Source organism: Bos taurus, chromosome 1 (genome assembly GCF_002263795.3).
Source record: "Bos taurus isolate L1 Dominette 01449 registration number 42190680 breed Hereford chromosome 1, ARS-UCD2.0, whole genome shotgun sequence".
NCBI lineage: Eukaryota > Metazoa > Chordata > Mammalia > Artiodactyla > Bovidae > Bos > Bos taurus.
The window spans coordinates 76,297,258-76,316,959 of record NC_037328.1 but is presented as its reverse complement, the minus strand read 5'-3'; the positions used below and the strand labels follow the sequence as shown (position 1 = coordinate 76,316,959).

General features: G+C 37.4%; 1 long non-coding RNA gene across 1 annotated transcript in view; it reads right to left on the bottom strand.

The window, feature by feature from the left end:
* Positions 1 to 1,212: 1,212 nt before the first annotated feature.
* LOC132346267 (uncharacterized) overlaps positions 1,213 to 19,702 on the bottom strand; it is a 32,162-nt gene continuing 13,672 nt past the window's right edge. The window contains exons 2-3 of the long non-coding RNA XR_009496052.1: positions 3,306 to 3,393; positions 1,213 to 1,778 (exon numbers count right to left, since the gene is read on the bottom strand). This is a non-coding gene — a long non-coding RNA (uncharacterized lncRNA). The remainder of the gene's footprint in view (positions 1,779 to 3,305; positions 3,394 to 19,702) is intronic.

Here is a 19,702-nt window from a genome sequence, read left to right as displayed (position 1 = left end):
TCTTTTAATTTCATGACTGCAGTCACCATCTGTAGTGATTTTGGAGCCCAGAAAAATAAAGTCTGACATTGTTTCCCCATCTATTTCCCATGAAGTGGTGGGACCGGATGCCATGATCTTCATTTTCTGAATGTTGAGCTTTAAGCCAACTTTTTCACTCTCCACTTTCACTTTCATCAAGAGGCTTTTTAGTTCCTCTTCACTTCCTGCCATAAGGGTGGTGTCATTTGCATATCTGAGGTTATTGATATTTCTCCCGGCAATCTTGATTCCAGCTTGTGCTTCTTCCAGCCCAACGTTTCTCATGATGTATTCTGTATATAAGTTAAATAAACAGGGTGACAATATACAGCCTTGATGTACTCCTTTCCCTATTTAGAACCAGTCTGTTGTTCCCTGTCCAGTTCTAACTGTTGCTTCCTGAACTGCATACAAATTTCTCAAGAGGCAGATCAGGTGGTCTGGTATTCCCATCTCTTTCAGAATTTTCCACAGTTTATTGTGATCCACACAGTCAAAGGCTTTGACATAGTCAATAAAGTAGAAATAGATGTTTTTCTGGAACTCTCTTGCTTTTTCCATGATCCAGCAGATGTTGGCAATTTGATCTCTGGTTCCTCTGCCTTTTCTAAAACCAGCTTGAACATCAGGAAGTTCACGGTTCACATATTGCTGAAGCCTGGCTTGGAGAATTTTGAGAATTACTTTACTAGCATGTGAGATGGGTGCAATTGTGCAGTAGTTTGAGCATTCTTTGGCATTGCCTTTCTTTGGGATTGGAATGAAAACTGACCTTTTCCAGTCCTGTGGCCACTGCTGAGTATTCCAAATTTGCTGGCATATTGAGTGCAGCACTTTCACAGCATCATCTTTCAGGATTTGGAATAGCTCAACTGGAATTCCATCACCTCCACTAGCTTTGTTCATAGTGATGCTTTCTAAGGCCCACTTGACTTCACATTCCAGGATGTCTGGCTCTAGGTCAGTGATCACACCATCGTGATTATCTGGGTCATGAAGATCTTTTTTGTACAGTTCTTCTGTGTATTCTTGCCATCTAGTCTTAATATTTTCTGCTTCTGTTAGGTCCATACCATTTCTGTCCTTTATTGAGCCCATCTTTGCATGAAATGTTCCTTTGGTATCTCTGATTTTCTTGAAGAAATCTCTAGTCTTTCCCATTCTGTTGTTTTCCTCTATTTCTTTGCATTGATCACTGAAGAAGGCTTTCTTATCTCTTCTTGCTATTCTTTGGAACTCTGCATTCAGATGTTTATATCTTTCCTTTTCTCCTTTGCTTTTCACTTCTATTCTTTTCACAGCTATTTGTAAGGCCTCCCCAGACAGCCATTTTGCTTTTTTGCACATCTTTCCATTGGGATGGTCTTGATGGGATTATATAAATATCATTTAAGATAATCAAATTAGCTAACTTTAGTATCCTTTCACTTGGAGAAAATTTCTAATCTACTGTCAGAAATGCTTGTTCTTTGAATTATAATCATGGTTCTTTGCCACAAGAATATCACTATCTTAACTAGCCTATGTTTTGAATAATACGATTGGGAGAAGCCAGCAGATACCTTTATAGAGGTCAAATCTGTGACATGAAATTTTTAGCATCATGATGCATCTAACACAACTCTATCAGTGATAAATGCATTTTCTAGAAACAGTTCGTGCTATTGACTTCAACTTCTTACATGCTGATGGTGAAGCACACATGTCAGTTTGATTTAAAATATTTTTGTCTGAGTCCTTGCTGGTATTTTCCTCATCTGAAAAAAATAATGTATAAGGTGATTGTGAAGAAGTATAAAATAAACAAAAGGAGCTCTTCTCCAAAAAATTTTACATTTTGAACTTTTTTTTTTTTGGTCACACCACAGCCTGTGGGATCCTATTTCCCAACCAAGGATCAAACCTGCATAGACTGGGCTGCCAGGTAAGTCCCACATTTTGAACATTTTTAAGAATCTTCCCAACTTTTAGTTACTGAATTCATAAGCTTTTTTTCTTAATAAATTTGAAAAGGAACATTTACTCACACAGACAGCATCACAAGAATATAAATACCCAATGCCCATATCTTCATATATTACATATAAAATGTATTATTTTATAATACATATAAAATAATATGTTATTACATATAAAATGACAGCATCCTCCAAGTATAGGTCAGCCTGCCTCATGCCTCTCTTTCAAAAGTTTTTTTTTTTCAAAAGTTTTGACTTGGGATTCAACTTTAAGAATTATGAGAGGCAACATACTTCATAAATTCCAGCTAAGTAAATTATAATTACAGCCCAGATTCCAATTAGGAAATTTCAGCATTGCTAAGCTGAGGAATGAAGCTTAAAGATACAATTAATATGAGCTTATATTAAAGGCTTTAGTGGAATTAATAAACTCTATAACAGTAGATTATTACTAGTCTTGAACACAGACAACAGGCTCTTATTGTCAATAACCAGCCAAATAGCCTTCTTTCTATTTGCTTCTTTTGAATAGTGGTATTTTATCAAATAAAACCCTGTAACCAATGTAATTAGGAAGGCCTTGGATAATTTTAATGGAAAATTTTTAAATAGCACTTGGAATCCCACAAATGAAAGTTTCCATTTGACTCTCAAAGTATGAGAGGGCTTCCCGCATAGCTCAGTTGGTAAAGAATCTGCCTACAATGCAGGATACCTGGGTTTGATTCCTGGGTTGGGAAGATCCCTTGGAGAAGGAAATGGCAGCCCACTCCAGTATTCTTGCCTGGAGAATCCCCTGGACAGAGGAGCCTGGCAGTCTACAGTCCATGGGTTCGCAAGTCAGACACGACTTAGCGCTTATCTTTCTTTTCTTTCTCAAGTATGAATTACTCAAGTACTGATTCTAAGGTAAGCAATCTGGAAGAAAGGCGAGTAGAAGAAGCAAAAGAGTAATTAAGGAAAGAAGGTGCTATTCCTGAGAAAGACTAAGAAGATATAGAGATAGATGATCCAAGGACAAGAAACAAAGCCTGGATTTCAGTTAGAAAGGCAAGCATGATGTATTGGCTGCTTCTTTACCTGGGTCATTCCTTAACCATATAGAGATAAACTGGTTGATAAATTGAGAGGTTCCACTCAGTGACTTATATTTTTGATAGAATTTATCCAAGCAATTCATTGACATAAATTCAAAGATCTATCTTTATAAAAACTCCAGCACATTCAGTATTTCGGGCATTATTAAAATCATATATTTCTCTACCCCTAAAACTGTCTTTCTCTGTGAATATAAAATAACATTATTATTCAACTGGACAATACCTTTTTGCATCAAAGATGGTTATTTTCCATCTTTCTTGTTAAATACAATTTATGTTAGACTTCTTGTTGCATTTCCCATTCCAAAGCCCTAAAAGAGAGAAAAATAATTTACTCCTTAGGACCTGGACATTGAGGAATAATGGGGTATGGCTTTTTTAAAACGCTATTTACTTTTGAGGCCTTTGGAAATAAGGCATATGGATAAAGTAAGCTAAAGCTAAAGTCTTCTTGCCTGCCTCCTCTGTCCTTGCCCAACCCCCTAATCCCTAAGCCTTCACAAGCATTAACAATTTCAAAAGACCTGAACTGTGTGTATGATTCTTGTCCTCGTTTGGGTTACTCCAAAAGCAGAACCTCAGATAAAAATTAGAGTGAAAGGGGAGTTGAAGGAAATAGTGATGTGGGTTACTGCTGCTGCTGCTGCTGCTAAGTAGCTTCAGTCGTGTCCGACTCTGTGCAACCCCATAGATGGCAGCCCACCAGGCTCCCCTGTCCCTGGGATTCTCCAGGCAAGAACATTGGAGTGGGTTGCCATTTCCTTCTCCAATGCATGAAAGTGAAAAGTAAAAGTGAAGTCGCTCAGTCATGTCTGACTTAGCGACCCCATAGACTGCAGCCTACGAGGCTGACAGTGGCCAACAAAACATAAGTCTCCAAGCCCAATGTAAACAGTCTCAGTGGAGAAACTGATAATCAGCATGGAACACATACCTCTCAAGGGACTGGCTCAAACTGATAGAAGATAATAACAAAATGTATGTAGATATGTGCTATGTGCTTAGTTGACTCCATGGACTGCAGCCTGCCAACCTCCTCTGCCCATGGAATTTCCCAGGCAAGAATACTATAGTGGGTTGCCATTTCCTCCTCCAGGGGGTCTTTCCTATCCAGGCATGGAATCCATATCTCCTGTGTCTCCTGCACTGGCAGGCAGACTCCTTACCACTGAACCATGGTAACAAGACTAGTGGCTTAAACATCACACATTTGTTTGTTGCAGTTCTGGAAGCTAGGAAGCCCGAAGTCAAGGTTCACGCAGGGTTCAGTTTCTGGTGAAAGCTTTCTTCCTGGCTTGCAGATGGCTACTCTGTCCTCATATGGCCTTTCTTTTGAGCGTAGGCTGAAAGAGATCTCTGCCATCTCTTCCTCTTGTTATCAAAGCACTGTGTCTATCAGATTAGATCTCACTCAACTTCTATCACCTCCTCAAAGGTCCCATTTCCAAATACAATCACACTGGAAGTTAAGGCTTCAACATTATGAATTTTGAAAGGACGCAAACATGCAGTCCCTAACAGAAGCTGAAAGATTTACGTATCAATTTCCATCACACTTGCATTTCTGAACTGCTGAATGGTTGAACAAAGAGGCTTTAGCTCTCTGATAAAGATGTACACATTCTGTAAGTGGAGCAGGTATACACTGAGCGGGAAGATAAGAGAATGTGAGTGAGATGTCAACAGCAACTCCTTTACTTCTTAAATTAATGTTTTCTGAATAGCCTCCTCTAAGTTACCTATTTAAATTAACTTAGCTGTGTAGTTAGGAACTCAGAAATTCTGCCTTCACTCCAAATCACCAATGGAAATGTGTAACTATGATTTTTTTTTTTTACTGAATTCATTTATTTTATACTTTTATTTTCTTAATTATATACTTGTGCTTTCTTATATTGTGTCAAAATAAAATAACCCTAGAATCAAGAATCAGTTTCAAGTTTTAATTTATCTATGAGAAAGTAGAAATAATTTTCATTTACCCATATTTTCAAAGTGCATCTTCATTTTTATTGTACTTTTATTGTTTACTGTATTAAATTCCCCAACACTTAAAAATCTAAACTATTGTTTTGAGCCCTGTACCTTGGCATCTTACTCCTGGGTAATATGATCCTCTACAGTTTTGGTCATTTAGAAATTCTTATTAGAAATAGTAAGCTATCAATATAAATTTATTTTCTCTCTTTTCAGACACCACCATAAAATAATAGTGATTTTTATATATAGAAAACATTATTTTTCTATATAGGTATTGGACTTCCCTGGGAGCTCAGCTGGTAAAGAATCCGCCTGCAATGCAAGAGATCCCAGTTTGATTGCTGGGTCAGAAAGATCCCCTGAAGAAGGGATAGGCTACCCACTCTAGTATTCTTGGGTTGCCCTGGTGGCTCAGATGGTAAACAATCTGCCTGCAATGTAGGAGACCTGGGTTCAGTCTCTGGGTTGGGACAATCCCCTGGAAGAAGGCATGGCAACCCACTCCAGTATCCTTGCATGAAGAATCCCCATGGACAGAGGAGTTTGGTGGATTATAGTCCATGGGGTCACAAAGAGTTGGACATGACTGAGCGACTCAGCACAACACGGCACAACATAAATAGAAAAATACAACTCAGGGTCATTAGTAAATGAGATATTTCAATAAGTTTCTAAATGCAGATGGAGGAGTAGGTACAGATGTCAGGGGAAACTAGAAACAAAGTTAAAATTGCACAGAGGAGTTTGCCTCACACAAAAAAGGCAGCAGCAGCAAGGAAGGGGTCAATTTTTAATCTGATAGAGTTTCAAGAATCATAGGGAGCTGATGGGAAACATATTTGGATGGAAAGTTTGGATGAAGTTAAGAATATATTTCTCAATGAAACAAGATATACTTAAAAATGATAGGATCATGGATGTGATCACTGCTCTGCATGATCCATATTCACATAATCAAAGCAATGAAAAACATTCTATTCAGATGCCACTTTTAGAATTCACCTATAGACATGGAAATGCAAACACACTTATGATTATACAGAATTCAAGTGTCACCAAACCAGAGAGGGCAGGGGAGGTGGGAAATTGGGAAAACCATGAGAATTGGAGGGGTGCTGGTATCCTCACTTCATGGGCTGAGGAGAAGAATAAATGCATTAGTAATTTATTAATAAATACATTCATTAATACAAGTTCATAATATTATATTTATTAATTCCAAAATCTTTAAAGCTCTGAAAATCAGAAGTTTGTTTTCCTCTAAATCAACTGGCTACAAAATTTTACTTACTCTTAACTCACTTGATGATAAAATATGACCAAAATAACATGAAGCTATTTATAAACTTTAACATATTTATTATGGATAGCTATACCTTTTCTTATAGAAATATTAAAATATTTTGACTGTAGGGTTTGCTCCAGACTCTTCAAGGAGTGTCATGTAATATGTAGTATCTATAAAGGTACAATTTTTAAAATGCCAAAAGTTCTAAATTCCAAAATGCAGATGACTTTTGAATAAGATGATGTATGCTACTGCTACTGCTGCTAAGTCACTTCAGTCGTGTCCGACTCTGTGCGACCCCATAGACGGCAGCCCACCAGGCTCCCCTGTCCTTGGGATTCTCCAGGCAAGAACACTGGAGTGGGTTGCCATTTCCTTCTGCAATGCATGAAAGTGAAAAGTGAAAGTGAAGTCGCTCAGTCGTGTCCGACTCTAGCAACCCCATGGACTGCAGCCCACCAGGCTCCTCCGTCCATGGGATTTTCCAGGCAAAAGTGCTGGAGTGGGGTGCCATTGCCTTCTCCGAAGATGATGTATAGGTATTAATAAAAATATTCATATGAGAATAACAAATGCAAAATTTAAGACGTGGTTACCATGAGGGAAGAAAGAAGGAGACTGTTATTATAAGGTTTATACAGAAGATTTCAATGTATTGTCAATATTTTATTTGTTAAGCTGTGTAGTGGTCACATATATATTTGATATACTAATTTGTGGTCTATTTTGCATATCTTTAATATGTTGAAGCTGAAACTCCAATACTTTGGCCACCTAATATGAAGAGCTGACTCATTTGAAAAGACCCTCATGCTGGGAAAGATTGAAGGCAGGAGGAGAAGGGGATGACATAGGATGAGATGGTTGGATGGCATCACTGACTGGATGGACATGAATTTGAGTAAGCTCCCAGAGTTGGTGATGGACAGGAAGGTCTGGCGTGCTGCGGTCCATGGAGTTGCAAAGAGTCAGCACAACTGAACAACTGAACTGAACTGAACTGAATACTTCCTAATGATAAAAATGTAGCCAAAAGAATAAATAGTGATATAGCTACATTAGAAGTACATGAGAAGAGGAGATGAGAAGGTGGTTTAAATATACTAAATCTTTTTTATAGAAGGAAAACCATAGACATTGAACACATTTTCATAAAACAAAGAACAGTTGTGCATACATAGTTTTTATGGAGGTAATTAATATAATAAACAATAAAAATAAGCTAGAAATCTTTGCCTTTAAGAATTTGGTGTGGGATTGGGGCACAGTGCTGTTGCTTTTAAACATGTCCATGTATTACTTGGATGAAAACTTTAAAAATCAATGAAGTAAGTGAATACACCAGTGTTTAATTGTTTTTATAAAACAATTTCTGGCCTTTTATAATAAAATTGAGCCTATTAGAGAGTTACTGTGATTTTTTTTTTTAAATTATTATAAAATTAAAATGGAGTGGTAAATATGAAATTGCTAAGTAATCTGTAAATCATTATATTTGTATATGTATATACATATAGATAGAGTATTTTGCTAATAAAATACAAATTCCTCCTACTTAACAAAATATAAGCTCCTTCAATATAGAAAAACTCTTTAAATACTATATGAAACTTATATAAATCTTACTAAACATTACTAAAAATACATATAATTACCACCACAGAGTTTTTTGGTAGACACATATTTCCAGCTGAGGTCCTTGTTGCTCACCTTTTCCTTAACCATTCAGTTCAGTTCAGTTCAGTTCAGTTGCTCAGTCGTGTCCAACTCTTTGCGACCCCATGAATCACAGCACACCAGGCCTCCCTGTCCATCACCAACTCCCGGAGTTCACTCAGACTCACGTCCGTCGAGTGGGTGATGCCATCCAGCCATCTCATCCTCTGTCGTCCCCTTCTCCTCCTGCTCCCAATCCCTCCCAGCATCAGAGTCTTTTCCAATGAGTCAGCTCTTCACATGACCATTAAGAATCATCAAACTTCTTCTAAATCATCACTTTCAGGGCTTGCTGCCTTCTCACTCATAAAATCTTTGGCAGAATTAATGTTAATGTGAACTTCATATTTCAGGGGCTCAATGGTATAATTTCAAAACTACATAAAAACAGAATTAGGTTTTATACTACTCTGCACTGTCCACCTAGGCGCAGTCTGGTATTTTTCCCTTTATACCTCAGTGTTTGATATATTATTGACCTGGAATACTTCTACTTCACTCCATTCCTTCTTAACTGAGAACTCCAAGGCCCAGCTCAAATGCCTTTTTTGATCACTCTAAGAAATTTATTTAGAGGTTTATTCCAATTAGAAACAGAGAGAAGAAAACCTGACTTGGTCTCTGAGGTCTATGCCCAAGAGTACCCAGAATTAAGTACATGTTAGTGGATGATTATAAGGTATAATTTATTGGCTCACTCATTCATACATTCAGTCAGTCAAAAAATATCTCAGCAAATACTTTGTGCCAGAATTAACAAGAATTCACTTTCCATGTTTCTACAAAGAAAATAGAATAATGCCACTTGTAGAAATGCCCAAACCCTATTACTAGAGTCAAATCATAGAGTCATAAAAATAGTAAATATTTTAGTTTTGGAATTTTAGCTATGACTGAACAGAAGTTGAGATGCAGTAAACTGAAACTAATGGTCACAAGCCTCAGAAAACGGAAGATGATGCTGCATTTTGACCATAGGGCATAGACTTGATCTTCCTGATCAATTCTTTCCCTCTCTCGAGAATTTTTTTTTTAATTATGAGCAAAAATACTTAACATAAAAATTATCCTCTTAACAAACTTTTAATTGTTCAATACAGTACTGTTAACTATAGGCACAATGTTGGACAGCAAATCTCCAGAATTTAATCAGCTTGCATAACTGAAACTTTATACTTGTTCAATATTTATGTTCTTGAAGATCTTTGAGGTCAGCATAAGTTTCTAGCATACAAAAGGTTATTAAAAACAAATAGAACTTTTAGCTTTCTGAAAATATTTCTTCTGAGTAATCATATTAAGTATTGTGAACGTCACAGTGAGTTAAGAGACGGATGGACCCCTGGGCTGAACAACTGGTTTGCCAAGTGTAAAATTAAATCTTGTTTTCACCCAGATACTTCAAGAACAAAGCTAGTCACGGAAGCTGAGCTCTGCTGAGGTAAAGAGATAAGATGACCGCTCTTGAGGTCAAGGTAATATCTTTGGCCAATCAGAGACCCAGAAGAACTGTCCTATATAAGTGATTTCGTGCTTTGTGCTCAGCCTCTAAGTCATGTCCAGCTCTTTTGTGTTGGACTCCGTGGACTGTATCCCACCAGGCTCCTCTGTCCATGCGATTTCCCAGGCAAGAATACTGGACTGCACTGCCATTTCCTCTCCAGGGGATCTTCTTGACCCATGGATTGAACCTGCGTCTCCTGCTTTGCAGAAGGATTCTTTACCACTGAAGCCCATATAAGTGATTTAAATCACCTCTTTACTGAGTTCCTCATCATTAGAAAGAACACTCATACCCTTTCTCTCTGGGTGTGTATTTCTGCCTTGCTTCTAACTTCAATAAACAAACTGCTTCTCTGTGTGCTCTCTCACACCTTACAGTGTCTCTAATAATAAACTTTGTACCTGTTTGTACAATTTTTGCCTCCTTGAAACATGTTTGCTTTCAAATGGGGAAAGAGTCAGAGTCATGTCACTTCTAGACTTTAACCCCTGATGGTGTAGTGGCTAGCATTCCTGGTTTTCATTTTGGCTACATAGGTTCAATTCCTAGGCAGGAAACTAAGATATCTCTTCAGAACTGCTCACTGCTCTCTCTCCAAGATCATTAGGAATGACATTTACTTCATGTATGAATTGTACAATGGCTAGTAATAACTTATTATTTTTGTATCTCTTGCAGTATTTGGTTGGGTCTATTATACTATACATAATAGGTCTTCAACTAATTCTTTCCCTAAAGGAAGGAGAAAATAAAATAAAATATTTTTTTCTTCTCTGTCTTGAAGTCTACATTCGAAACTTGACTGTAATTCTTATAAATATTAATTGAAACAGGGATACTAGTGAGGATTTGAAGTTACTATGTTCTCTTTTTCAGTCACTTGGTCATATCCAACTCTTTGCAACCCCATGGAGTGCAAAGGCCCCCTGTTCCTTTCCATCTCCCAGAGTTTGCCCAAGTTCATGTCCATTGCATCAGTGATGCCATCCAGCCATCTCATCCTCTGATGCCCTCTTCTCTTTCTGCCCTCAATCTTTCCCAGCATCAAGGACTTTTCCAATGAATCAACTGTTCACATCAGGTGACCAAAATACTGGAGCTTCATCTTCAGCATCAGTCCTTCCAATGAGTATTCAGGGTTGATTCCCTTTAAGACTGACTAATTTGATATAAACAATCAACAGTTAGAACTGGACATGGAACAACAGACTGGTTCCAAATAGGAAAAGGAGTACATCAAGGCTGTATATTGTCACCCTGTTTATTTAACTTATATGCAGAGTACATCATGAGAAATGCTGGGCTGGAAGAAACACAAGCTGGAATCAAGATTGCCGGGAGAAATATCAATAAACTCAGATATGCAGATGACACCACCCTTATGGCAGAAAGTGAAGAGGAACTAAAAAGCCTCTTGATGAAGGTGAAAGTGGAGAGTGAAAAAGTTGGCTTAAAGCTCAACATTCAGAAAATGAAGATCATGGCATCTGGTCCCATCACTTCATGGGAAATAGATGGGGAAACAGTGGAAACAGTGTCAGACTTTATTTTTTGGGTCTCCAAAATCACTGCAGATGGTGATTGCAGCCATGAAATTAAAGACGCTTACTCCTTGGAAGGAAAGTTATGACCAACCTAGATAGCATATTCAAAAATAGAGACATTGCTTTGCCAAAAAAGGTTCGTCTAGTCAAGGCTATGATTTTTCCTGTGGTCATGTATGGATGTGAGAGCTGGACTGTGAGGAAAGCTGAGCACCAAAGAATTGATGCTTTTGAACTGTGGTGTTGGAGAAGACTCTTGAGAATCCCTTGGACTGCAAAGAGATCCAACCAGTCCATTCTGAAGGAGATCAGCCCTGGGATTTCTTTGGAAGGAATGATGCTAAAGCTGAAACTCCAGTACTTTGGCCACCTCATGTGAAGAGTTGACTCATAGGAAAAGACTCTGATGCTGGGAGGGATTGGGGGTAGGAGGAGAAGGGGACGACACAGGATGAGATGGCTGGATGGCATCACTGACTCGATGAACATGAGTCTGAGTGAACTCCGGGAGTTGGTGATGGACGGGGAGGTCTGGCGTGCTGCGATTCATGGGGTTGCAAAGAGTCGGACACGACTGAGCGACTGATCAGATCTGAAACAATCTAATTAAAAGATATGAGATTTGAGAGTGCATGGACATTTAAATTCAGCTTTCTTTTTCCTCTTTTTTTGTTTCTCTTCCAGTTAAATTATGAAATAATTTACACACAGCACTGTATAAGTTTATGATGTATAGTATAGTGATTTGACTTGCAAACATCATGAAATGATTACTATAATAGTGGACATTTGTCATCTTATATAGATACAAAATTAAAAAGTAGGGGAAAATTCCTTGTGATGAGGTTTACTCTCAAGAATTTCCCTGTATAACACACAACAGTATTAACCATATTTATCATGTTGTACATTATATCCCTGATACTTATTTGTTATATAACTGAAATTCTGTACCTTTTTACTCCCTTCATCTAATTCCCCCTTTCCCCTCTTTTTCCTCTTTGAACATTTTGTCTTCAAACTTTCTCTTCAACTGTCTTTAAGGAATGACAATAATGCTTGACTATAATGAATAAGCATGAATAAGTTAATTGCTTTATTTTCATGAACAAGAAGCAAAAGACTATAAGCATATTCTTTGCTCTAGTTCATCTTTGTAAATGTCTTAATTTTAAGCCTGTGAATACAAAATTATACCAAATCTTCACATTCACATATATAGATGATAGATTAAATAGATAGACAGACATAGGAGGGAATGAAAAGGAAGAAAGTACGAAAGAGGAAGGAAGGGATGGGTGGGAAGGCAGAAGATACTAATAACCATCATTCAGTCATCCTACCATTTCCATGGTTCCTTATTTAAGTTTTAGTATCTAACTCTCCGCATGTCTCAGCCTTCTCTTAGTGTTTCCAAGCAATTCTTACATTATTTTCCTTTTTTCTTCCTATTTTGCTATTTTAACCATAGGACTGTTATCTAACCCCAATTTTTTCCTGGTTACTCAGAGCACTCACCTTTACTGTCCTACCTTTTGACTAAAGCCATATTCTTTACTAATACAGCTAATCTAAAGAAATTTCTATTTTTTTTTCACAATTTTAGAATCTCACTGCCTTCATATCTCATTTTTTAAGGAACACTTGAAATAATTACTTTAATGCAGGAAGCTGTATAAAGGAAAATCTCATGATAATGCTATATCTATAAATACATATTAAATTTGCTCCTACATGTACAGCACTATATAATCACCAGTGGACAAAGTGCAGATAGATTATCATGTAGCATCTGATGGCTGCCCTTATGCTGCAAAATGTGTTTTCAGAAATAATTTCCTGCCACATTCCTGACTGTATTTGCAGGCTGAGTTGATCCCCTTCCCTGCTGTTCCCTGATCTGCCCCTGGGTTACTAACAGCCCCAACAGACAGACTGGCTCGTGCTACCTGCTGCTCAAACACAGATTAACTCACTACCAGCCATATGGGCTAGCGACTTCATAAATTCCTCTCCTTTTGCTTTTGGCTCTTAGGGAAGTTAATGGATGGTTTACCGGTGGAGAGAAAAACAACCTTGTGGTGTGCAGGCTGGGCAGTAATCACCTGCGCCCGACACAACTGGCACCTCCATCTGCCTTCGGGCAGCTATTTGTGTGAAGGCAAGAGATTACTGCCTTTGGTGCTACTCCTGTGAGTCAGCCGCTGCCATTTGCCTCAATTACAAAGTCAGATGGTTAAACGCTGAATTCATATTTATATTATTTACAATGATTATTCATTGCATCCATTGTTAAGGAGGGTGTCAAACTGTTTCTACAGTTAGAAATAAATAAATAATTTTGATCAACTTTAGCAAGCATATTCAAACACCGATGCTTATTTTTAAATGTAGTAAATAAAATGCTCTAACAAATAATGCAGTGAAGTTGAAAGATCATAGTGTTTAAGTTTCTGACTTGGGTTTATTGTGACTTAGTTCCCTTTCTGTGCCTTAAGTCCCTCTGAAATATTTAAATTTTTGAAAGTATGTTGTAAACTGTACCAAAGCATAATTTAAAAATACATGCATTTAATCATAAAATACTGTTGTTAAATACAGAACTTCTGGAATTCAAAAGCAGAAACTATCAAGGAATTTTCATTTTAAACTTCAGAAGTATTAAGTATTTTTCATTAGCATGAGATCAATAATATGATCATAATGTTAACAAATCCAGATGTTTAGCATTGCATCATTCTTCAGCTTATCTTGATCCCTGTTCCTTCCAAATAGCCTTTAACTGATTTTATAGACAGAATAATGAAATCAAATGACTGGCTTTAGAATTAATAACCAATTTAAAATGTTTTATTTTATAAAAAGTTTTTTTTTTTACTCTAGAGGCATAATTTTCTCAACCTTTTGATAATGTAATAACTACACACCAAGACATTTAATATTTAGTCATTTTTTGTGAAGGAGATAATTTAGAATGATATAAATAATTAACTTATTTCTAATGGTTATCTTTCCCTCATTAAATCCCTGATTTCTTAGAATCTCCAGAAGGAATGTTTTTAAATGAATAAAAATTCTGTTCTTCTACTAAAATAATCTATCAGCTTGAATATTTTTACATGGAAATATGATACATGAAACTTTATTTTTAATTACTTTTTCTCAAGTTTTATTTTATTTTTTATTTGAATTTGTTGGTTATTATGGCCACAATAATAACCAGCAATAATAACCAGTTGTGGAAGTCACATTAATGTTAATTTTATATTCATTCCCATAGGCAAAAACAATATTATAATATCAAACATTTTCATTTTTATTTGTTACATGTAATTTTTCTATATTATGTGTTGTATGATATTTATTTGGTCATATGCATGTGTGTGTACACATGTGTACATGTGTCTTTAACAATGTATCTTTGGCCAGGTACCCAGTGTTTTGAAACACTTGTATGTACTCAAAATAAATCATGCACTCTTTCTAGTGGGAATATATTTTACTCTTATCCTACTCTTTATTTTAAAAGATGAGATACACATCTTAATTGACTTTGTATATCACTGTCAGAATTTTACATTATTAATTACAGTGTAAATCTTTAATTGTCAAAAGATTGAATGGGAGCAACCAAGAATAAAGGAGATTTTTGTGTTCTCTTCTTGTTATAATACAAGGAGTTATTACACTTGTTTGGTACATCACAAATTAGAGCAAGTTGATAAATTAGTGAGAGAGTAAATGGACTATAAAAGCTTATGAAGAACAGAGTGACTAACATCATGAACAGTAACCCCAACTAAAATTTACTGGGTCCAGTATTTGTTTTAAACTGTATATGATATTTCCACTAAATTGCAAGAAGATTTTGATTAAAATTTGAAATTGGCCATTCACTTCATATTATTTTTAAGCAATCTTAATGGTCAAAAATAATCCACAACTTCTTGCTGGATGAGATTGAATGTACCCATTTCTCTCTGCTCCTCCCTAATAAGTAAAACTAAAACCCTGGATATAATGTAAGAACTAAAGGAGAATACTGAAGGGTAGTAAGAGGAAAGCCAAATAATATGGTACCCCAGGACTGATTGGGCAACTTAATGAATGACGGGAAGACTTATGACCACCCTCCCACACACTCACATACACACACCCCACACTCGGAGTGGACCCAGAAGTTTCCCAGCCTCCAACTCGTGCAACAGAAAGCAGCTCAAGTTGGCTCATTTCTTTCTATGATTGAACAGGAGTTCAGTGACAACGCCACATTAGTATGGCACCAGGAACAAGGAGGACAGTAAGCAACCGGGGGAATCGTTCTTCCAAGACAAATCTGACACTCTCCTCCAGCAGGAGATACTGGACAGCTGGGCAGCAACAGCTAAAAAAGATGCTGTCGCCGTAAGTGATTTGCAACAAGGGAAGACTGTTTTATTCCTGTGGGCCTGAGATTCCCTTCTTAAAGTAAGAATGATGTGGTCAGTTGAACAGTACCAGCAAATGGAACCCTGCCAGAATAAGCAGTCAAACCCAGAAAGCTTTTTTGTTCCTGAGAATCACTCCCTTGCTCAGAGACACTGGAGTAGGAGAGGAGGAGTACTGGTAGGAGGAAATCCCACCACAACAGTGTCTTTTGTTCAACCACCCTTGCAGGAAATCCCAGTACAACAAACTCTGCTCACAAAAACATTTTCACCCCAAGAAGGCTTGAGACTTCCCACTCCCATTGAGAGACACTCAGAAGTTCAGGTGGAAAACACCTCCTGCCTTCCTCAGGCACCAGTCACAGAAACCAGTGGGCACACCAGCAATCCAATCAAGTATTAATTTGCTTAATTCAACCAATACTCCCATAGGGTTGTTATATGTTGTTGTTTAGTTGTTTAAGATTTTTGTGACCTCATGGACTATAGCCCACCAGGCTCTGTCCATAGGATGTCCCAGGCAAGAATACTGGAGTGAGTTGCCATCTCCTTCTCCAGGGTTGTTGTATACTTATCTCCATTTTACAGCAAAAAAGTGGGAGCATTGAAAATTTACTTGTCCATATTGATGGCGAAAACTCAGCCTCCACTGAGTTTTGAATGGTGTTGAATCATATCTCAGCGACAGAGTCTTGGGTGAAGCAAAGAATAGTTTTATTGCTTTGCTAGGCAAAGGAGGACACAGGGGCTTGTGCCCTTCAATAACTGTGTGTCCCAGCCTGAGGGAATTTTGTGAGGAGTCTTAGAGAAGTAGTTTGAGGGCAGGGTTGCTAGTAAGGATCAGGGTGTGTGCAAGGCCATTGATTAATCAAACAAAAGCTGATTTAAAAAAAAGAGAGAGAGATAAAAATGACATATTACTAGGGAGATGGATAATAAGAAGAGAGAAGTTCAAAATACTAGGAATGGCAGATGGATACCACTTTCCTCAAATATGAAAAGGATCAGTTCAAGATAATATTATGAGCACCTTGACAACAGCAATGGCTGTTTATGTCCCTCCAAATTTATATGTTGAAATCGTTACCCCAAACATGATGATATTATGAGGTGGGTCTTATGATTATGTTGTAAAGGTGGAGCCCTCATGAATGGGGTTATTGTTTTTCTAAGAGGGGCCCCTCTAGGGAGCTTTCTCATCCTCTTTTTCTACTATGTGAGGCTGTAATGAGAGGACTACAGTCTGCAAACATGAAGAGGTCCTCCACAGAACTTACGCATGCTGGCACTCTGATCTCAGACTTCCCGCCTCTAGAACTAGAAGAAGTAAATTTCTGTTGTTTGTAAGACATCCTGTCCATGGCGCTTAAATAACTTAAGTGAAATGGACAAATTACTGGAAGATATTGATATCAATATAGATAAAGATATCTGCAATAGGGTTAGAAATTCTATACAGTTCAATATGGTTAAAGAAATTGGGTTCAAAATAAAAAAATTCAGGCCCAAATGGCATTATTGGTGATTCCTAATATTCTTATAGGATAAAAATAATATAAATCCTTCACAAATTCTTTCAGAAGCTTCCCAAGTCATCTTATGATATAAAAAGCAAAACAAAGACATTACTAGAAAATAAAACTATAAACTAGTACCTTGGAATAAATAAGTTAAGGTTTAACCCAAAAATGTAAGGTTGATTTAACATCCAAAAACAAATCCATGTTATTTACCAGATTTGGCAATACTGACAGAATAAAAGGTAAAAAACATATTATTATCTCAATATATGCAAATATACTCTCATAAATGTATAATTATAAAATTATACAATCACTTTGGAAAACAATTTGCAATTACTTATAAAGTTGGGACTACTCAGCCTGTATTACCCAGCAATTCTTCCTAGATATTTACCCAAGACAAATGGAAAATATGTTCCTTCAAAGACCAGTACACATATGTACATAACAGTTTCATTCATAATAACCCCAAATTGGAAGTAATCAAAAGTCCAAATCCAAGTGAACAGCATAAAAAAGAGATTCTAATGAAACCAAGCAAGGTCCTGTGGGGCTCCTGGGCACAGAAGCCTTTCTGTGTCCCCCATTTTGATTACGGGAAATAAGCTTCATTCAATTTCCATGACCTTCCATGAGTTCCAATAATGGTTTAGTCCTTAAGTCATGTCTGACACTTTGCTACCCTTTGAACTGTAGCCCAGCAGGTTCTTCTGTCCATGGGATTTCCCAGGCAAGAATACTGGAGTGGGTTGCCATTTCCTCCTCCAGGGGATCTTCTTGATCCAGGGATAGAACCCACAGACCTGCATCTCCTGCATATTAGGCAGATTCTTTTACTTTTCTCTGAGCCACCAGAGAAGCCTGAGTTCCAATGAGCAGGCTCAAACAGTTGCTTATTAAGGAAGGGAGTGTATGCTGAGACAAGGGAAGAATAGTCAAGAAACAATAGTGCAGCCTTGGGGCAGTTTCCTAGTTCCCCCTCAAGGAATAAATATAATAATATCTTTGAACTGTTTTACAGGTATTAAAACCGCCACCAGGTGGAAGAAGTTAACTGTATGCTTCCCATAAGCTTGTAGACCTCAGACCCAGACCTCTTGGAAGCAGGTTGACAATGGTGACTCCCACTTACTTCACCACCAACCAATCAGAAAAATGTCCATGGGCTGACCATGCCCTTTTTGAACCTTTACTATAGAACTCCTCACTAACCCCTCCAGGTTGGGATTCAGTTTTGAGGGCATTAGCCTGCTGTGGCCCCCTTTGCCTGGCAAAGCAATAAAGCTATTCATTTCTACTTCACCCAAAATTCTGTCTCTGAGATTTAATTCAATCTCAAGGTCTAGAGGCCAGATTGGGCTTCACTAATACATGGCCTGCTGCAGTCCATGGGGTTGCAAAGAGTCGGACATGACTGAGCGACTGAACTGAAACGGAATACATGAAATAGCATGAATGAATCTCAAAGCATTATGCTGAGAGAAATAGCCAGGCATAAAAAGTGTAATAGTGGATAACTCTATTTATATATAATTCTAGAAAAGGTAAAACTAATCTATTTTTATCAAAAGCAGATCAGTGGTTGTTTTTGGTCTGTAGTTGGAATGGACTGACTGCAAAGTACCATGAAGAAACTGTCTAGAATGTTGGAAATATTTTATTCTGATGGCATTTATGCCGAAGATGTTTGTTTTCCAAAACTTATCAAATTATACTTAAGTGGTTCTAGTTTACTTTATGCAGACTTTATCTTTTTTAAGGTTGACTTCAAAGAATAGCCACAACTAGAAATTGCTGAGGATTCTTAGTGCCCAAAACTACACAGTCAATGTTGTACATGGTTTCTCCGTTTCCGCAGAGTAAGAAAGCTCTTCTCATTCGGGCAGCAACCAGCTCAGTCAGTTCACCCAGGGTGCTGAGCTCTTAATGAAACTAGAGGGTAAAAGGTGATCCCAAACTTCCCCATAACTGCCTACTCTGGAGAAAAAGGCACCACTACCCTTCTAGAGGTAATCCTCTTAAGGATGTAAATTCACAGAAAACAATTTCATGGAGTCCTTTCCCTGTTTAGACATTCCTGTAGTGTCTGCTTTTTTTTTTCTCTTTCTGAGGGGTCTTTTTTTTCATTTGTTTTTAATCCTTCTCAGTATGATGATAGATTTATAGGCTGGTAGGGCGGGAAAGTAGGTAGATTAATGAATTAGTTTATTCAATACCTAACAAACTTTACCAAGTCCCAAACATTGTGTGGCCAAAGAGTAGTAAATGGACAAATGAGGTTCCTAAGAGATGAAAAAAAAAAAAGCAAATTGGAGGGAGACCTGGTGCCCTATCTTTATATCACTCTTATTCATGTCTCTTTAAATCGCTTTTCAAAGGACAGTGGCCAAGGTAAGGAAAGGATTCTTTGTGAAGTATGAGTGTTCAAGTAAGAATATTTGCACTAAGAAGTGGTTATGGGCCATGTCAGAATTGGTTGTAGTAGCAAAACAAGGGTTTATGACAAACCTGGCTTTTGTGGGAAAGAAAAATAATCTTCCCTCTACTTTTCTAGGTTCTTGGCTGAAACTCCCTCCCCACAATAAAAGTTTAACTGGAGAAAAACAAACAGAAGTTTAATGATATATACACATCATGT